This window comes from Peromyscus californicus, unplaced genomic scaffold (assembly GCF_007827085.1).
Source record: "Peromyscus californicus insignis strain IS unplaced genomic scaffold, ASM782708v3 Scaffold_13__1_contigs__length_99412109, whole genome shotgun sequence".
NCBI lineage: Eukaryota > Metazoa > Chordata > Mammalia > Rodentia > Cricetidae > Peromyscus > Peromyscus californicus.
In genome coordinates this window covers 88,812,359-88,832,300 of record NW_026294424.1, presented here as the reverse complement: position 1 = coordinate 88,832,300, position 19,942 = coordinate 88,812,359, and the positions used below count along the sequence as shown (strand labels likewise).

Here is a 19,942-nt window from a genome sequence, read left to right as displayed (position 1 = left end):
TTAATTATCCAAAATGTAAGACAAAGTTCAAATTTCAACTCCAAAATGATGGCCATTCAATGGCCTATATAATTATTTCACTGTGAGAAAGCCACTGCCACCTTGTGGCATTTGGATTTAATGAGTTTGATATATAATTCATTCCTAATAATGTTTGAATTTAAGATTGATAATCTCTCCTAAATGTTTGGTATGATAGTAGTGATATACAGGTAATTCTTTTTATATCTTGTTTCAAACTCAGCAACTGATTACTATATAATAATTTAAAATAAAACATCCAATTCTTTTAAATTGCCCCTGATTAATAAATGACTTTAAAACAGATAGCCAAAATTACTTGTTATTTGTATTTTGTAAATGTGTATCACACTTCCTCTATTTTAATGAATCATATTTAGTACGGTTTCACATGTGCTTGAAATCTGTTATTTCATTTCTATTATTGGAAAGTATGAGCTTTGATCTCTCACAGTTAAAATCTGATTATTGTCATTTATCACCTCATCTTTAATTGGACAGGAAGAAATATATTTAATGACTTTTTAGTTGAGTAGTAGAAAAAAACATGGAAATAACCAGAGTTCATTCAGCAGACAAGACCACGAGATATTTTAGAGTGCCAGTATATGTTATTTGTGTGTGTGTGTGTGTGTGTGTGTGTGTGTGTGTGTGTGTGTGTGTGTGTGTTTCTGTGATAAAATACCCTGACAAAACCACAGCATAAGGGATAAAAGGTTTATTTCAGCTCATAGTCCATCATAGGGAGTAAAAGAAGAACTTGAAACAGCTGGCCCATTACATCCATAATCAAGAAGAAAAGAACAATGAATGTATACCATGCCTCAGTTCCTTTCTCCATTTATGCACACACATCCCCAGCCAAGGAATAGTGCCACCCACAATAGGCAGGTGTTCCCACGTCAATTATCATAATCAAGAACATCCTACAACTGCATGTCTGCAAGTTCATCTCCCAGGTGATTCCAGACTCTGTTGAGCTGACAATTAACTCTATTTTTACCACCAGTTTATGATTTTGACTTGTGTTTCAAATTTTCCTTACAAAATTCTTTGATATTTGGTTTACACCATTTCGCCTGCAAAGTATTTTGATGTATCTCTTTATTTTTTCCTAACACAAAGAGAACATAAACTTTTTAAATCAACGACACACTTTCCATATAAAAATCTGACCAAGAACTTGAAAAGGATTTCATTGACTATTCTTAAATTCTTAGCTTTCTGGGTTTTATTTCAATACCATATCTGTGTTTGAGAAATGTTTGTCTTCCTTTCTTTCATGATGCAGATCTTTTTTTCTCTTAAAAAGCTGACTTAATACTGCGCATCTTAACTCTTATTTCTGCAGCCATACATGATCTATCATTTTTTCTTCAGATTTCTGAAAAAGACAAGCATAGTCTTTCTTGCCCAACTTTCATCCACATATCTTGCACAGTATTATTATATGTAGATACTTTATACTCACCCTGATCTGTCACCCTTAAGACTATGATACTGTTTGCAGAATATAACAACTCTCAATTTGCTTTTTGGTCCTCCACCTTAGAGAACTATTTTACTTTCTTCATGTAAATTCTTTAGATTAAGGTCTATATGCTCCATTTTGAGAGTGCTATATGTTTCTTATTGCTTTGAGTAGATCTTTTAAGCTGTAGTTATTGAACAGATTCTACATGAGCTAATAGATGCTGGCAAAGCATTTTAAATGATGCTTTTCTTTAGTCAATACCCTGAGGGCACAACAAAGGATCTGATCCTACCGTTTCATTACAGCATAATAGGCATTCCTGATATCATTCAGTTCTTAAGTCTATGCACTTAGACTTATTCATTCCTATGGTTTCAAGTTTCCTTTTCACAAAGACTTTTATTGTAAAATAGGGATGGTCTTTTAAAATAATTGGATGAACAAAATTCAGTTGCTAACTGTTGTATACATGTTAGTGGTGCTGTAAAAGCAGTTCTAGGCAAAGATAAAATATTCCATGGAAACCAAATGGATAACAAAAGACAACATTCCCAAGCCCTTCCTTTCAGTATCAACCTTCTGTCATATCTCCCTCAGGACTCAATTGATATACACAATTCCATTATTATAAAAAATATTCAATCAATGGTGAGCTATGTAGCTATTGGGCTTTTTGGTGCTCTATTTTATAATGCTCTCTGTAGCATGAATCTTAAATGGTCTTATTAGCAAAAACAAACCCAGGGCCTGGTATTGGGTGAATGCTGGAAGATCAGAGAAGCAGAACAAGCCACAGCCACCTCACCTTTTCAATTCCTCATCCTCTGGGTCCTCATCCAGAATGAATCTCAGCTGAACTGCTGTTCTAAAGCCTAAAAACTTAACCAACTCTAGTTCCTGGTTTTCATGCCTTATATACCTTTCTGCTTTCTGCCATCACTTCCTGGGATTAAAGGCATGAGTCACCATGCCTGGCTGTTTCCAGTGTGGCTTTGAACTCACAGAGATCAGGATGGATCTCTGCCTTTGGAATGCTAGGATTAAAGGTGTGTGTGCCACCATTTTCTGGCCTCTGTGTCTGTCTAGTGGTTGTTCTGTTCTCTGACCCCAGATAAATTTATTAGGGTGCATGATATATTGGGGAACACAATATCACCACAGCTCTCATTTATACTTTTCATATAATTCTTTTTTCTATAAAGCTCTGACAGTGGGAATTGCTATATTAAAAATTACTTGCATTTGAGTTCATATAGACATTGATGTGGGAATTGCTATATCAAAAATTACTTGCATTTGAGTTCATATAGACATTGATAACTTTCCAAAGTATGATGTGAGGGTCTACTTCTCTTATCAATGTGATTTGCTAGTACTGTTAAACTATTAAACATGTAGTATTCAGAATGCTTAAGCCACATATTATTTATAATACATATGCATATAGATGTGTCTTATTTTACATTTCCAAAGATGCTCCATTATCAGTTTATTTTCTCAGCATTCTATACAATGGTCAAAAGACATGTTTAGATTTCTTATGTGACTAGTCTGAGGAGACAATTAGAACCTCACACAGTCTGAAAAGTATAACAAGTGATATGCATTCTTAGGCCTTCCAGGACAACTTGTGATAAGATGGAGTAGGTGTTCCCTGGTTATAAGGAATCCTGGCTGCAACTGACTTAGCTGTCAACTTCTATTGTGGTCTTAGGACAGTCACTTTGCTACACTCATTGTGATTCCTTCATTTGAAAAGTAAAAGTGTGACCTGGTCCTTTTGGCTTGAGGCTATTCAGATACTTATATTTACATTTTGTTGAATATTATCTATAATTTAATACAGAGAAAATGTAAACATGTAAAACTTTATAATCATTTTGAAGTCCTTTATTATACTAAGTATTTGTATTCATAGCCAATAACACCACCTGTCTGTGGGCTGAGAAGGCCTAAGGTTCACAAAGAATAACTGCTTTGATGTAGCTCTAGCCGTACTATCTAAATATACACAGATAAAACCAAAGTTTGCTTAGGAAGATGTACAAGTGAAAAATTATGTAGAGATAGGATATGGTGTATTATAATATTTGTGACAGTTTTCCGTGAAATGATTTCTTAGATATCTTGAATGATGTAGACTAGTTCAATTAAGTAGAACCTTTTCCCTAAAGGGTGGTGGAATGAGGTCATCTATAATTGGTGACACAATCAGTTGTCTAACAGCTGAAAGGAACGAAGATAAGAATGACAACCAATGTAGTATACTTTGAAAGTGGTGTTGAGGGCCCAGAAACATTCGCTATTCTATAGTCAAGAATTTTAATGTAGTTTTCTTTAATAAAAGTAACTTAGTATTGCCTAAAGTTCTTGTAGAGGTTGCTCAGTGAAACATAAAAGACACGAAGTACTTCCAAGATAGTGTTGATGAAAGTAATGCATGCCTACACCATGCTGAGTAGCTTCAGGCTCCTAATCTTTCAGGCACACTTAATATAATACTCTTGGAGGTTTGCGCTTTAAGTAAGCCTGAGTTCTAATAACCAACAATACCTTTGTTAGAAACAGATGTAAGAACTATCAAAAGTGAATGTATTGTTATTTACTTGGCATTTATTTCAATCTGCTTCCATATCACTGTTTGCCCAACCAAGTGAACACAATGATTTGTCAAATATACCCTTAGACAGTCACTGGTTTCTACATTGTCCTCTCTGGTTCTCTGTAGTTTCTTAAGCCCAAAGCAGAGTTCACAAGGTCTAGAAAACTAAGATCTATATTGCTAAATATTAGCGTCTTCTGTTTCCAGTATTAGTTAAAATATGCTGGCTGCTTAGAGAGCAACACAGAATTAATGCAACAAAAGTACAGTTTATCAAGAAAGAATACTATTAAAGTATTTATAAAACTCAATACACTTTGCCACTGACAAAATCTGTAATGTAATGTGGTATTTAAAATATAATTAGCAGGTAGACATTTACTTATTTTTGTAGTATATGTGTGTGTTTGTGTATCTATATGTGTGCATACTGGCGTGTGTCAATGGAGGCCTAAGGCTGTCCATCCCACTTTTTTTTTTAAAATTGCACTTCTTTTGGGTGTGATATAGAGGGTGGAACATGCCATGGTTCTTATGGCTTTCAGAGGACAATTTGTGAGAGCTGCTTTTCACCTTCAGCAGTCTGAGTTCTGGGGATTGAACTCAGGCCATAAGACTTAGCCAAACGTGCCTTCACCTGCTTAGCCATCCAAGCAAGCCTCCAGTGCTGTGGATATCGCTCTGTATGCTGTGAATGTGTTGCTCTGATTGGTTAATAAATAAAATGCTGATTGACCAGTAGCCAGGCAGGAAGTATAGGTGGGACAAGCAGAGAAGAGAATTCTGGGAACAAAAGGCTGAGTTAGGAGTCACCAGCCAAACACAGAGGAAGCAAGATGTAAAAGTACCGGTAAGCCACAAGCCATGTGGCAACTTATAGATTAATAGAAATGGGTTAATTTAAGATATAAGAACTAGATAGCAAGAAGCCTGCCACAGCCATACAGTTTATAAGTAACATAAGTCTCTGTGTGTTTACTTGGGTCTGAACGGCTGCAGGAGCCGGGTAGACACAGGAAAACTTGAGCTACACTCCAGCTTTTTTTTGAGACTATGTCTCTTACTGAGCATAGACCTCACAGATGGGCTAAACTGTCTGGCCTTCATATTTCCCTGTCTTTGTTCCCAACTCCCAGTACTAGCATTAGCATCAAGTGCCTCTCCACCCAACTTGTCCATGAACCTGGGGATCAGAGGGCAGGTTGTCACCCTTGCATGGCAGGCACTTTACAGACTGAGCCATGCCCCACCCCTGGTGGTTACACATTGAAATGTAACAGTGAGCAGAGGGGAAACTCGGGCTACGAGTCACAGTGCTGACTTACAATGTTTTGGCACACATGTACGCAAAGGTGTCTCCCACATGTTGACAGTAAGATAATGATTTGGTCTTTTGATCAGATACTGTTTCAAAACATTTCCACTTCAAACAATATTTTAGCAGCATGGGTAAGCAATGTTTATACAACATTTTAAAAAACTTAAACCAAGTCTTTGAAATTCAAGGCTTTTAACCACATTCAGAAAATGACACATTACCAGCAATTGTTAGTATTTAACATTTCAGTAAAGGGGGAGGAGGAGAAAGGAAGTGAAGGGACAGAAGGAAATGAAGAGAGGAAACAAGAAGGAAAATGGGCAGAAAAACCAACTACACTATATTAGCTTTGACTCTCCAGCCGTTGAGAGACAGCCAGTCTTCCTAAAACATTCATAACACATACTACTCCAGCCCTGTACCTGGTTCATGGCTCTTCTCCACGACCCTCATCAAACCAGAACCATCTTCCTTAGTGAAAGTATCTGTGGTGTGCATTAGATCAAGGCCCCCCCTTTTTTATTAAGAACTTTTTTATTCATCTTACATACCAATCACAGATCCCCCTCTTCCCTCCTCTTGCCCCTCCAGCCTCTCCAACCCACTCCCTATTTCCTCCTACAAGAAGGTAAGGCTTTCCATGAGTCAGCAGAGCCTGGTGTATTCAGTAGAGGCAGGTTTGAGTCCTTTCCCTTTTAGATTGGCATTCCACGTGTAAGCTGGCTTTTTAGAGGAAGAATGAAGGATGGGTAAGTTTTACTCATGATGAGTTAAGTGGAAAGAGTTATTTAAATACATGTAAGATATGATGCATGCTACATCAGTTTTTAGTGTTAACTGATTCAGGAAAACATGAAAAAAACATAAAATAAAAAGTGTTAATTAACCTTAGGGGAAAATATATGATGTTTTGGGTATCGGCACTCTGTGTGTTTCAATGCTCCTATGGAGTTTTTCCTCATAATAGTTCTCTGCTTTTTGCTATAACATAATACATTGGGCAGCACTGAACTGGTATGGATTACAAGTCATCCTGCTAGTCCTCACTTCTGAGTTAACCTTGACACTCAGTAACCGCAGGGACTGCACAGCTCCCCGGGCCTTCGCTTCCCGGCTTAAGCAATCAGTGTGCACTTCATCCAAGACTGTGCGGAATCCATTGTGTGCACAGTGGTGAGAAGCAAGTCACCCAGACAGCAGCTCGCAGGAGCTAATGCTCTCTTCTCACTAATGTGCTTGCTCCTTTCAGTCTTACCTTTTGAAAGGAAATAAAATATCTAGGATATCAAGCCTGTTGAGAACCATGTTAGACATGTCCAAAGGCTTTTTAACTTAATGAAAAAATTTGAGAGTGCTAAGTCCGACCTCTACTTAGGTAGAAGTATTATTAGAACGTTTTTAATAAAGGCACAGAAATTTATTTGATATGAAGACAATTAATGATATAGCATAGAGATAATTAATTTCTCAGACTGATTATAGACATTTTATAAAACACAGTATTGAATAACAGCAATTCATTTTAACCCCATATATGAATTCAACTTGAAATAAAGACAATAGTTTTTTTTTTTTCTCACCAAACTAAATGACAGGGCACAAAATATTTTCTAAATGTTTATAATTCTTTAACAAACTTACTACAAATTTTTAATTTATAGTTTAGGGATGTCTTCTTTAGTAACAAAATGAGCTAGTCCATCATGCTTATTAAAATTTAGGCTCAGCCGGGCAGTGGTGGCGCACGCCTTTAATCCCAGCACTCGGGAGGCAGAGCCAGGCGGATCTCTGTGAGTTCGAGGTCAGCCTGGTCTCCAAAGCGAGTTCCAGGAAAGGCGCAAAGCTACACAGAGAAACCCTGTCTTGAAAAACCAAATAAATAAATAAATAAATAATAAAATTTAGGCTCTAGGGCCTGGAGAGATGGCTTAGTGGTTAGGATCACAGGCTGCTCTTCCAGAGGTCCTGAGTTCAATTCCCAGCAACCGCATGATGGCTCACAATGATTTATAGAGGGATCTAATGCCGTCTTCTGGCATAAATCAATAGAGCACTCATATATATAAAACAAATAAATAAATCTGTAAAAAAGATTTAGGCTCTGCTTTTCAGTTAATTGGGAGGATAGGAAGGGAAATTGTATAGAGTGGAAAAAGAAATGTCTCAGTGATTAAGAGCACTTGATGCGCATGCAGAATACCTGAGTTTAGTTCTCAGTAATATCAAAAGATTTACAGAACATTATTAGCATGAATGACTTTTAATTTTTCATTGACTCGTTTATCTTGATTGTGGAACAGTGATCAAATATGTGCCCAGAAAGTTAGGTGTATCAACGTAAGTATATTTGTAACTAAAGGATTTTTTGTTGGGATAATGTATAGCATGGACACTAAAGATGGAACTCATTCTGATCTCTTAGGTAGGATCTACTAATTCGAGCAGCAGCATCAACACATGATGCATTCAGTCTTCCTACTGCCTGTTCATCTTTGACTTTGGGGACTCAGCATAGCAAATCCTCAAAACATTCAAAGAGAATTTGCTCAATGGAGTTCAAATATCAGGCCAAAATGAAGCTGCAATTTTGTTTTGAACTCAGCTTCCTACTAATGCCCCAACCCAGGTGTGGCCTGGATTTGATAAAACATTAACTTTGTTCTCTAGGTAAACAAAACAGTGGCCGCCCAGGTGCAACTGCTGTATGGTGTTATGGGCAATGACAAAGTTATCAGAGTGTAACACGGAAAAAAATAAACAGAACAGTGTGCTAAAGGGCACATGTCCAGTGCTGTTGTAGACTGTGTACACAGTTAAATCTTCCTGTCAAGTAAGTCTACTGCAGTTATTAAGTATAATGGGTCCCTCACATAGAAGCTAATTTTCCCAGCATTTCCATATGTCCCCCCACTTTGTGAATAGTTTAAAAGTCTGAACAATCATAGACACAGAGGTATTTAAAAGTACCATAGAGGAGGGGCAAAAAAAATGTTGCTAACTGCATATGGAACAGACTATACAGTTCCTTTTAATTTCTTTTTGTGAAATGACGGAATGACAGAGAGCGCTGGGAACATTTATTACTGACAGGTGTAATTTCACCCCTACTTGAAAGGCCATGACTTTAAAAGGAGATGAAAGTCTCCAGCTGATGAATGAGGGAAGAAAAGCCTGGCAGGAATAACATGACTGTCTCAAGGGAGTCGAGTCATGTGGTCCTGTGGTTCACCATTTGGCCATGAAGTTACAAAGATTTACAGTGTGCTCTGACGGGGCTCGGAACCCGTTGATTTGCATTGGCTTCTGGAGAGCTGATAGAACAACTTAGTGAAACTACAAACAGTGTGACCAGCCCCTCCCCCAGCTGATAATGACATAATGGTTCCAGGCCACCCAGAGCAATTTAACCATGACTGATGAAACCCTCTTGACAGCAAGTTTCTGGGCTAATAACAAACTCTGAGATAGTGATCTGGGTATAAAAAGCCTGTCTTATTATCATTGAACAGGAACCATAGGTTTGCATTAAGAAAGGAGCTTTTGTAAACCTTATAGCCCTGAACCAAGATCCCAACAGATACTTTAGCTATGGGTCCATTTTGATAAAAACTTCAAAGTTCTTCCTACTATCTAAACCAACATACATTCTGTACAACCATTTTTTAGGTGCTAAACAAAGAAATCAAGCTTAAGAAAATTATAAGATGTAAGTGGAAATTCCTAGTTCATCATGAATGTCATAAGAAAGGCACATAAAACAGGAGGTGGAGAGTAAACATGGCTAGTAATGTTTATACTATTTTGTTTTAGTTAACTCTTTTCCTTTGAGATTATTTTTTAGCATTTTATATGTGGTGGTGATTTTCCAGAATATGTATCTGTGGGTCAGATGCTTGCAGGGTCCAGGAAACTAGAAGAGGTTGTCGGATCACCTGGAACTGGAGTTATAGATAGCTGTGAGTGAGTGGCCATGTGAATGCTGGAATTCGAATCCAGATCCTCTGGGAAAACAGTCAGAGCTCTTAGCCACTGAGCCATCTCTCCAGCTCCCACCCTTCTCCGTTACCATGAATCTTTTTGCTACTTTACAAGTCTACCTGGGGGGCCTCTGAGCACAGGGAGTGCATGGACAGTCACTCCAGAAAACTGGTCTACTACATAACATGAACACAAGGCAGGCTGACAGCTAATCTGCGTTATCAACTTGTCTGGATTTATAATAACCTAGGCGAGCGATGAGGTGCAGCTCTGGGTACATCCTTGAGAATGTTTCTAGAGACACTTAGTTGAATCAGGAGACCCATCCTGAATGTGGGCAGCAACATTCCAAGGAGAAGGCCAGGAAAAGTGCATCCCACATTCATTTGACTGCTGGACTTCCACCACACGAAGGGCTCTGCTCTACCAGCCCTCTCTGCCATACAAACTAAACCTGCGACCATGAGCTAACATAAGCGTTCCCTTCTCTAAGTGTCTCTAACAGGTATTTGGTAACAGACACAGGAAAAGTAATTAATAAAATAATTCCCTCTGCTCTTTGTTGGGATCATTTGTTCCTATTAGGGTTTGTATTAAATTAAAAAACTTGTGGATGTGATAAAACAAAACAAGAGAAACAGAGGGGAATTGGAGTATTGTCCATTAGTAAAAAAAACTACCTCATAGTATGAAAATAAGTGTGTAAATTGCCTAAAATTCTATAGACCTTAATAAACATTATTCAGTAAGTTAAAATATCTTAAGAAATGTCCTATAGGTAAAATGGTGCCAAGATATGATTTCGATGCAGCAGGATGAAATTACTAGAGCACATTTATTTTTTTTCAAACACTTCTTTTCATTCTATCATTGTGAGAGTCCTTTGTGGACTAGTAAAGTAAAATTATTGCTTTAGCATACAAATTTTATTAGCAGCATAAGCACAGATTCTAATACAGTATGGTATGTAAAAGTTCAAATTTATAGATAGGCCAGTTATCACTGGAAAACCAAAAATATATAGAGAGAGATACATGCAAAATTTATGTAAATATAAAAATTATATAGATGCATGTTAAAAAAGGAACTATTGCCTGGTGCACTGTAAATACACCTGAAATCCTAGCCCCAGAGGGAGCAGAATTTTTAGTTCCTGACCAGCCTGGCTACATAACGGAAGGGGCATAAGGAAGGAAGCAACAAGGAAAGAAAAAGTTAGTTGTTCAAGTGTCAAATAAAAATGAGGAAAAGTTGTAAACACTAAATATCATATAAAATCTCACTGAGTATTCTGTTACAACACTTAACAATTAGAAAACTAATTAAAGCTGGGTGGTGGTGGCACATGCTTTTAATCCCAGCACTAGGGAGACAGAAGCAGGCAGATCTCTGTGATTTCAAGGCGAGCGTGGTCTACAGAGGGAGATCCAGGACAGTCAGGGCTACACAGAGAAACCCTGTCTCATGAAAAAAAAAAAAACTTAATTGAAATAGGATTTGTACATTTTACACTTGACTGCTTAAAACTCATGATGCTATACAAATATTCTGCCATTGTACTTAAGTATTTATAAAGTGCTAATGACATTTGTTCTTTAGCAGATTATGGAAACCAAATCTTCCAATATTTTTTACAAGAAAAGCCCACCATCTCTTAAAGATCTTCTTTTTCTAGCATAAAGATCTTAGAAATATTTGCATCAACATCAAACTATAATGATCAGAATTCTTCAATGTAGCTAAATAACAGCACAGAAAAAAACCTTTAATACCTATGAAAACTATTCAGATTTCACTTTAGTTTGCTAGTGTAAAAATGCATGTAACATGACTCCTTGAAAAAGTAACATTATTTAATATGATGTGGATTAGTTTTAATAACTTGCAATTGTGAATACAGCACGAAGTTCAAATATCATACATATATGTACTAAAGACCTTGGAAATTTTTCCAAGGAACTCATCCATACTCCATGCTTCATACTGGGTTCTAAGCCTAGATCTAATAGTCTTAGAAACTAAGGGCCTTCTTTTGAGACCCTACTCTGCACACTGGTTCACCTTGCCCAGCCTTAATACTAGGGGAGGTGCCTAGTCTAACTGCAATTTAAAATGCCATGTTTTGTTGATATTCATGGGAGACCTGCCCTTTCCTAATCAAGAGCAGTGGATTGGGGGGTGGGAACAGAGGAGGGGTGGGAGGAGGGATTGAGAATAGAGGAGGAAGAGGAAACTACAGCCTAGATATGAAACAAACAAAGTAAATAATTTTTTTAAAAAAAAAGGAATTAAATATCCAATTAGATCTTTATTAAATATAGGCAACCCTAAGCCTCCATAAAATGTTTCATGCATCATTTTCTTCACTTTATCTGCTTTTCTTCATCTTCTTTCTTTGCTTTACTGCTCTCTACAAGTCTTCTAACCCCACTTCTCACCCTCAACAACATCACCATATTTTTCTTTATTATTCCCACTAAACCTCCTAGCCTCATCCAGCTGTTAACATCTGCTTTCTATCAATGCCAAGGAAGACAGGTTCCTTAAACAAATTTACTTTAAAAAATTAGAATAAAGAGGTAGGTAGCATATAGAATTTTGAAAAGTAGAAATCTAAGTGCTTTTCGTACATCCAAAATGATTTTTTTTCAACATGAAAGCCCTCTACTTACTCCAAGTAAATCATGGAAAATAGCAACATCTGTACATTGCAGTAAAAACACTACTTGTGACTGCCATTCATCAAGCCAATGAGTAATTCGGAAAACAGTAGCAAGAAGCCTTGGGGCGGAATGTATGTGCAGGATGAAGCCAGAATGTTTTTCTAACTTGTAGGAGAAAGTTTTCCATGAGCTGAACTTTCTGTCAGTTCCCTTTTTAAGCTCTGAGCAGCATCAGGCTCCTGTGGCTTCAGCTTCAGTAAATAAGTGAGGAAATCTGCATGAGGTGTGTTCAGACCTGAACAAACCCTCCTACATCAAGCCTATTTGAATGCTGACCTCTGGTTCTTTAGGGCCATCTATTAGTCAGTCACACTGGTGAGTGATAAACAATATGAACATGTATGTGCAATGTATGTGTTTGAATTTCAGGTATTTTTTTTCATGAATGGGCTTTCAAGTGTTTGGGAGAACAAGAGACAGTGGTATGAAAATGAAAAAGCAAGATGAAAAAAAAACCCAGAAATTTATAACATTTCCAAACTACCTAAGTTTGACACTTGTAAATGATTATAAAAAAGATAACATATCTTTAATGAAAATATCCAAATATATTAAATTAAATATAAAAAAATTAAAAGAAATTTTGGTTAGGACGTGCTTTATATCTAATCTAAAATAAAAGCAAGCTCCTTTGCAGAATCATCATATTGTTTTATTGTGTGGGCTCCTAGATCAATGTAATTTCCAAGGTGGCCCATCATGAGATGATCACTGTAATTTCCCCTTCCTACTGCAATGGGATATAGAAAAAACACACTTCCCCTTACCATGACACATGGGTTTTTTTTTTTCAGTTTAAATTATAAAACAATTATCAAAACAGCCCTTCTTATTCCAGATGTATGTTCTTCCAAGGCTTCCTCTCCACAGGCAAAAGTCAGCTAGACATATGTCACCAACTCCTTTGGTATTCTGAAAAACTACACATTTCTGAAGTCAGAAAATACTGACATTTTATAGATGACTTAGATTTTATTGCAATTCATTCTTTGTGGGGCCAGGAAGTAGAACATGGTGGTTTGAAAGAAAATGGTCCCCAAAGGAAGTGACATTAATAGGAGGTGTGGCCTTATTGGAAGAAGTGTGTCACTGGGGGGGAGGGGATTTCAGGTCTCTTTTGCTCAAGCTTCCCTCAGTGTGACAATCAGTCCACTTCCCATAGCCTGAAAGATGTAGGACTCCCAGCTACTCCAGCACCACATCTGCCTGCAGGCTGCCATGCTCCCCATCATGATGATAATGGACTGAAACTGTAAGTGAGCCACCCCAATTAAATATTTTCTTTATAAGAATTGCCATGGTCATGGTGTCCCTTCATAGCAATAAAAACCCAAACTAATAAACTCTTACCATTTTTATGACAATACTGTGATCCTTGGCATATCTACATCTTCCCCTTCCCTTTTCCATACTCTACCCATTCTCTTTGCCTCACTTTCTGGTTTTGGTTTGTTTTTGTTTTGATGCTAAGATCCTCTTTCTTTCCCCTTCCTCCTCCACCTTTCTTATTTTTATATATTTTAATATTTTTTTAGTTTTCATACAGTACATTTTGATCATATTCTTTCCCCTCCCCAACTCCTCCCAGACCTCCCTCAGCTTTACCCACTCAACTTCATTGTCCTTCTCTATTTAAAAAAGAAAAACACAAAGCAAAACAACCATGGTGCCTGTTTTGTGATGGCCAGCTGTTCCTGGGCATGAGTCCTGCCCTGGAGTATGGTTGATGTAGCAAGTGTCACTGCACTGAAGAAAATTTATTTTCCTTCTGCCAGAAGCTGTCAATTGCAAATAGCTTTTGGCTAGGGGTGGAACTTTGTGCCCACTTCTCTTTCTCTGATCTGGGATCTTGCCTAGTTTGAATTGTGCAGGTCTTTACATACTGTTACAGTATCTGTGAGTTCATATGTACATCTGCCATACTGCATTTAGAAGAAAATGTTTCCTGAGAGTCATCTGTCACCTATGGCTCTTACAATTTGTCCTCCTCTTATTCCATATTGACCCCTGAGCCTTCATGAAGTGTTTTCATGTCTTTGTTAAAGACATCTCATTTAGGACTGGGTGCTCCAAAGTATCTCACTCTGTGCACATTGTCCAGTTGTGGGTCTTTGGGTTAAATACCATCTACCAGGAGAAGCTTCTCTGACTAGGGTTAAATAATGTATTGGTCTATGTATTCCTTTAGGAGAATAATAGTAGTAAGTTTTCCACTAGAACCCATGAACTATCTACCCTCAGGTTCTCAACCTCATTAACAACAGACAGACAGACAGACACATACACACACACACACACACACACACACACACACACACACACACAGAGAGACAGAGAGAGAGAGAGAGAGAGAGAGAGAGAGAGAGAGAGAGAGAGAAAGAAAAAGAGAGAATATATGTAATAATTTTAGATAAACATAAAATAATATGATTTCTTGAGACTGTACCAAACAACCTTGATCTTATTTGTCCCTCCTCCCACCAGAAGGGTATGTCTTGTAGGCCAGTTGCTACTGTAGCTTGTGATATTCATAGCTGGGCAAGAATGATGGTTAATTTTCCTCAGGTGGTGTACAGAGGAACCTCCAGCACTGTGAACACTGGTCAGCGGAGGTGAAGCTTCCCATTGAGTTCCACCTCTAATTCTCGATGTTCTGTGCTGTAAGTACATAGTGTCTTCAGCAACTGGGGTCTACCATCAGGTTGTGGAGGGTAACCAATAGCACTGACAATAGTCTGTAATGTTTGAGGGGTTCTATGGGACCATATTCGTCAACGACTGGAAAAGATGTAAACAATTACCCCATATTGGTGGTTTTATTTGGTAGCAAATGATGACTAGTTAGGGCACTGTCTCCATCATTATATGCTAAATGCATTTAAATTCCTTTAATATATGCACATAGTTTAGGAATTTTCTAATATAGTAGGTATTACTGCGGCTTTTCTGGGTCTCACTAAGTAGCCATGGATGACCTCAAACTTGTGGTTCTCTTGCTTCAACCGGCTTAGATTTGAGATTATAGACATATTGTAACTCCTGGACCTTCTTGCTTTAAACACTACTGAGTACTTGGACATCCTTCCACAGTAAAGAATATATCAAATAACAAGATGGAGAATCTCTCTACCTTTACAATGCTTTTTATTATCTACATGACCAGATAAAAGCATTTCTAATGTCATTGATAATTCAGGATACCATAGGGCTACACAGCAAAAGTACTGAGTATTCTATTTTTATATTACCACTAAGAAAGTAAAAATTAAGCTGATTTCAAAAAGACACAATACAAAAAAGTGAAAATGGCATTTATAAGTGGCTTTTATCTTTCATTTATATAAAGGAATTATTTTTCCAAAACCTAGCCTGACTTTATTCCGTTTTGATTTTCTGACTTCATGCATTCTATGTAGCAAGTATGAAAATTCCAAACAATAATTATCAAAATCATTCAAGAATTATCATAAATTAAGTATAAAAATCCACTAGAAACTCATTTCACATAAAATCTCACTCAACAGGAGGGTATACAGAGTAAACTCTTTCCTAGTTTTGTAAAATCAAAGCAAAGGGAATTTTTTTTAGTTAATCATTTGTGATGTGAATTAAAAAGTTAATGCTCTTGTATCAGGAAATATTATGAAACCTTTAAAATGACTGAGGCAGATCTATATGAACAAATAACAAGCTAATCGATACATTGTTTACATAAAAAACTTAAGCTGTATTCACATGGGCACAATCTAATCAGTAATTAGATTGTAATCAGGTAAAATATGGAAAAAGAAATTTGCATTTTTAATTTTAATTCAATAAAAATTGGACTTCTATATTAGTACATCACTACATATTTATTACTGTAATGGTAACTGCTTGTCTTTGGTCATAAAATTTTTCTGGAATGATTTATGAGATGTTATTTGTCATAGAGTGAGGCAATGAGACTGAAGAATAGAACTTTCATTTGTAAAATTTGTAGTTGTTATTAAGATTTACTTGTTGCCTAACTCATATGTTCATTAATTCACTCACCCACGCATTTATTCACTCACTTGCTAGAATAGCTAGGAACTGACTTTTCACAGAAATAGGACAAGACTCGCATAGGAGTATAAAAGTAAGGTGGTTTGGAGCTACAGCTTAGAGGGTAAAGTGCTTGTTGTGGAATCATGAGTCTTTGAGTTCAAATCCCTAGCACCAGCTAAAAAATGGGAGTAGGTATGACTGCATACATCACTAAGCTCAGTTCTGTGTGTTACAGACAGGAAAATCATGGGGTCTTGTTGACCAGCTGGTCTAGGAGAATCAGTAAGCTCGTGGTTCAATGAGAAATGTCTCACAAAGTAAAGTGGACAATGATACAGAAAAACATGGTGTACATTTCTGACTACTACATGTGGATGCATGGGTAAACACACACACACACACACACACACACACACACACACACACTCACACACACTAAGGCAGTTAGTCCCCTGTTTTCTTGAGAAGATTTCATGTGGTGTAGCAAAGCTGTCCTTCTCTAAAAACTATAATAAGCATTCAATCTATAAATGTATATAAAATTTTGAGAATAATTCTTGTTAAAGTACTCAGTACATTGAAAATTAACATTAATGTGACTTCATGGGTGTACCTTCAGACATTGCTAGAAGACACAATCTCACAGCAAACTCCCTGATCCCCTGACTCTTACATTCTTTCTAACTCCACTCCTGCAATGTTCCCTGAGCCTTAGATGCAGGAATTATGTTGTAGATATGTCAGCTGGGATGCACTCCACAACTCTGCAGTTTGATTGGTTATGATTTTCTGCAGTGGTCTCTGTCTTTTTTGCAAAGAGAAGTTTCCTTGATGAGTGCTACGGGGGTGGGAGGTAGGGTTGGAGAGCTCATGAGAGCTCAACTCTTGACAAAGAACTACAGGCAACCAAGGAATGCTGAGGAGGAGAGATGGTCTTCCCCAGGGAAGAGCACACTAATTGGTTATCCATTACCAAATAGTTAGCCCTGAAAATATACACATACAAGTAACATATATGTTATATGAACCAAGTAGGTTGCATTTATATATTTATGAATATATATGCACATATAACAAGAATTAAAGGAATAAAGGCCTGAGTTTAAAAGACAGAAAGAGGAAGGACACGTGGGAGGGTTGAGTTTAATCCTAGGAACTCACATGATGAAAAGAAAAAACAGATTCCTACAAATTTTCCTCTGCTCTCCACATGAGCACCATGGCATAAATAAACACACACACACACACACACACACACACACACACACATGCACACACACGAGAAAGAGAGAAAGAGAGAGAGAGAGAGAGAGAGAGAGAGAGAGAGAGAGAGAGAGAGAGAGAGAGAGAGAATAAATAAATAATTCAATAGCCAACTTAAAGTATTATTAAGTAGGTGGATCTAGGTCAGGGATTCTTGTGTCCTTCATATTATATTAGTTCCTAATAAATAGATCTAAACAAAATGAGGAGGTTGACATAATGATATTACTAAGTAAATGACATATGAACTTTTTTTATCCTCAAAGAAACAAACACATGTCTTCTTTTAATTTTATTTTCAGATTAAACTCAGAACAAATACCAGAAGCTAAAAACTCATTTTGAAAACACATTCCTGACATTAGTCTCTATTTCCTTTCTTTGAAAAGATGCAGTAAAGTCAGAAGGAGCATTTCATAATCATTTCCTCTTGGCTATATAATCTAGGTTTTCAGTTTTCCAGTCTGTAGTCACAGTAAGATGTATGAGTGTAATTTCTTTTATGTTTAAGGAAAAATGATTATTGCAAAAACACTTTAGGAAAATCATATTTGGTATTTTCCTTCTCCTCCCATTAGGCTACTTTTTGCTTTTGGAAAATAATGTTACAGACATTCGTATTGTACATCTGGTTGAAAGGGAAATGCTTGAAAGAAAATGCATCTGCACACAAGTGCCATGCAAACTATCGAACTTCCACAGTCCAAAATATGAGTAAACTATTTCAATGCAACCTAAAGTACAATTACAGTCACTTCTCTTTTAGCCAACATAGGCATTTTATATAACTTTGGTTAAAAAAAAAACCTAGCTTTAATTTTTTTCTCTGTAACAGAAATTAACTTACCTCTGAGCCTCTGTTTTTGCTGGTGGCAAAATGTGTGATCACACCAATGTAAAATGAACTTGGTTAGAGTTTTTTCTAATGTAATGCACTTCCCTTGAAGATAATATTTGGTCAGTTCCAAATTCTCCTCTCCTTCATTCTCCCTTTCATCTTCCTAATGTTTTCATCTCCCTAATGTTAAAATTTTCCTTCTGTTATCAAACTGAACTCTAGGGCAAGCATTTAAGGCAAGGATTTGAACGCCATGAAGCCTGCCTTTGTGATGTGCAATATGATGTGTATTTATTGTTGGGATGTTCAACTGCTGTCCCTGCATTCATCTCTACACATGTTGGTCTGTCTTTGCTTTATAGTTCTGATCCTAATGGATTCATTGTGCCTTTAGTCACACATCTTTATATATGCCTACATGAACCTAACTGTGAGCCACCTGCCCATGCATCATATCTATCCATGCTACTGTCTAAAAACTTCATAAAAGAAACCATTTCTTTAGGCCTAAGCAAGGCTACATGTTGGAAGGTAGGTAAATCAATTCCTGCTCTGGGGTTTCATAAAATACATCTTGAGTTTCACCTGTCATAATATGGTACTATAAGTCAAGATGTGACAAGAAAATGGGACACTGGACTATTTCCTACAGTTCTTTGAGGTCTTGTATTTAGTTAAGGACAAGCCCAAATCTTTAATGGACAACTGGCTAAACCAGTGTTGGGTGTAGAGGCTGGGGTGGTGGTTCGTTGCTTGCATTCATTGCCCTCCAACTTTTATGACTTTTCTATAGACACTCTGAGCTTCTCAAACTTTTGACAACTAAATGTTATTTCCTTCCCCTACAATCCTAGTTTTTCAAATAGAAAATTTTAAGTTTCTTTTTTAGATTTCAATCCTTACTTCCTTAGGGAAAACTCTCCCTCTCTTCCCCCCACCCAGACTCCTGTGTCTTTATTAAGTGTCCATGTTTGCCTGTATGTGTATCTCTGCAGCATGTGCATATCTGCTGCTTGAGGCCAGAAGAGGGCATTGGAGTCCCTGGAATTGGACTTACAGTTTTGAGTGACCTAGTGGGTGGTGGGAATTGAATCCAGGTCTTCTGGAAGAGCAGTGCTCTTAACACCTAAACCATCACTCCTCAGGCAAACACCTGAAGGAACTAATTCTGATTGTGCTGGGGATAATGGCTTCAACTAGAAAAATCCAGGTTTCACAATCTCTAAAAGTGAGTACAAAGTGAAATTTTCTTCTCATGTTCTGTTTTCAAGTGAACATTTTATCTGCAACAATTTGAAATAATATATCATGCTAAAATTGGGAGGATAGAGGAAAAACACAGAAAAACAAATTACAGTTCCATTACTCCACTGACAGACATAATCTCAACTTGTCCCTTCTTGTGAAACAAGGATCTTTCTGAGAATAGCCTCCTTCAATTAAATTAAAAGAGAAATGGAGTGATTTTATTCTTGAATTGTTTACTGACAATGTTTCTTTTTGAAAATGTAAAGAATGTTTAATTGATAATTAGTTTCACATGAGCAAAAATTAGTCATTAACAAATGAGTGAGGCCCAAATTCATGACTGTTTCCAAGCATGTATTGTTTTGATGTCCCATCCTAATACCATGGAGATAACTAAATAAGATTTAGGTCTTTAAAGTATTATTTGTCCTTTAGAATGAAAAAGAAT

At 37.0% G+C, this 19,942-nt stretch overlaps 1 protein-coding gene and 1 pseudogene across 1 annotated transcript in view; one reads left to right on the top strand and one right to left on the bottom strand.

Annotated features, from left to right (window-relative positions):
• The window catches only part of LOC128108999 (RNA-binding protein FUS-like), a 45,028-nt pseudogene extending 36,871 nt beyond the window's left edge, over positions 1–8,157 (top strand).
• Cfap299 (cilia and flagella associated protein 299) overlaps positions 1–19,942 on the bottom strand; it is a 498,813-nt gene that overhangs the window by 296,695 nt on the left and 182,176 nt on the right. The gene's annotated exons all lie outside the window — the stretch shown is intronic.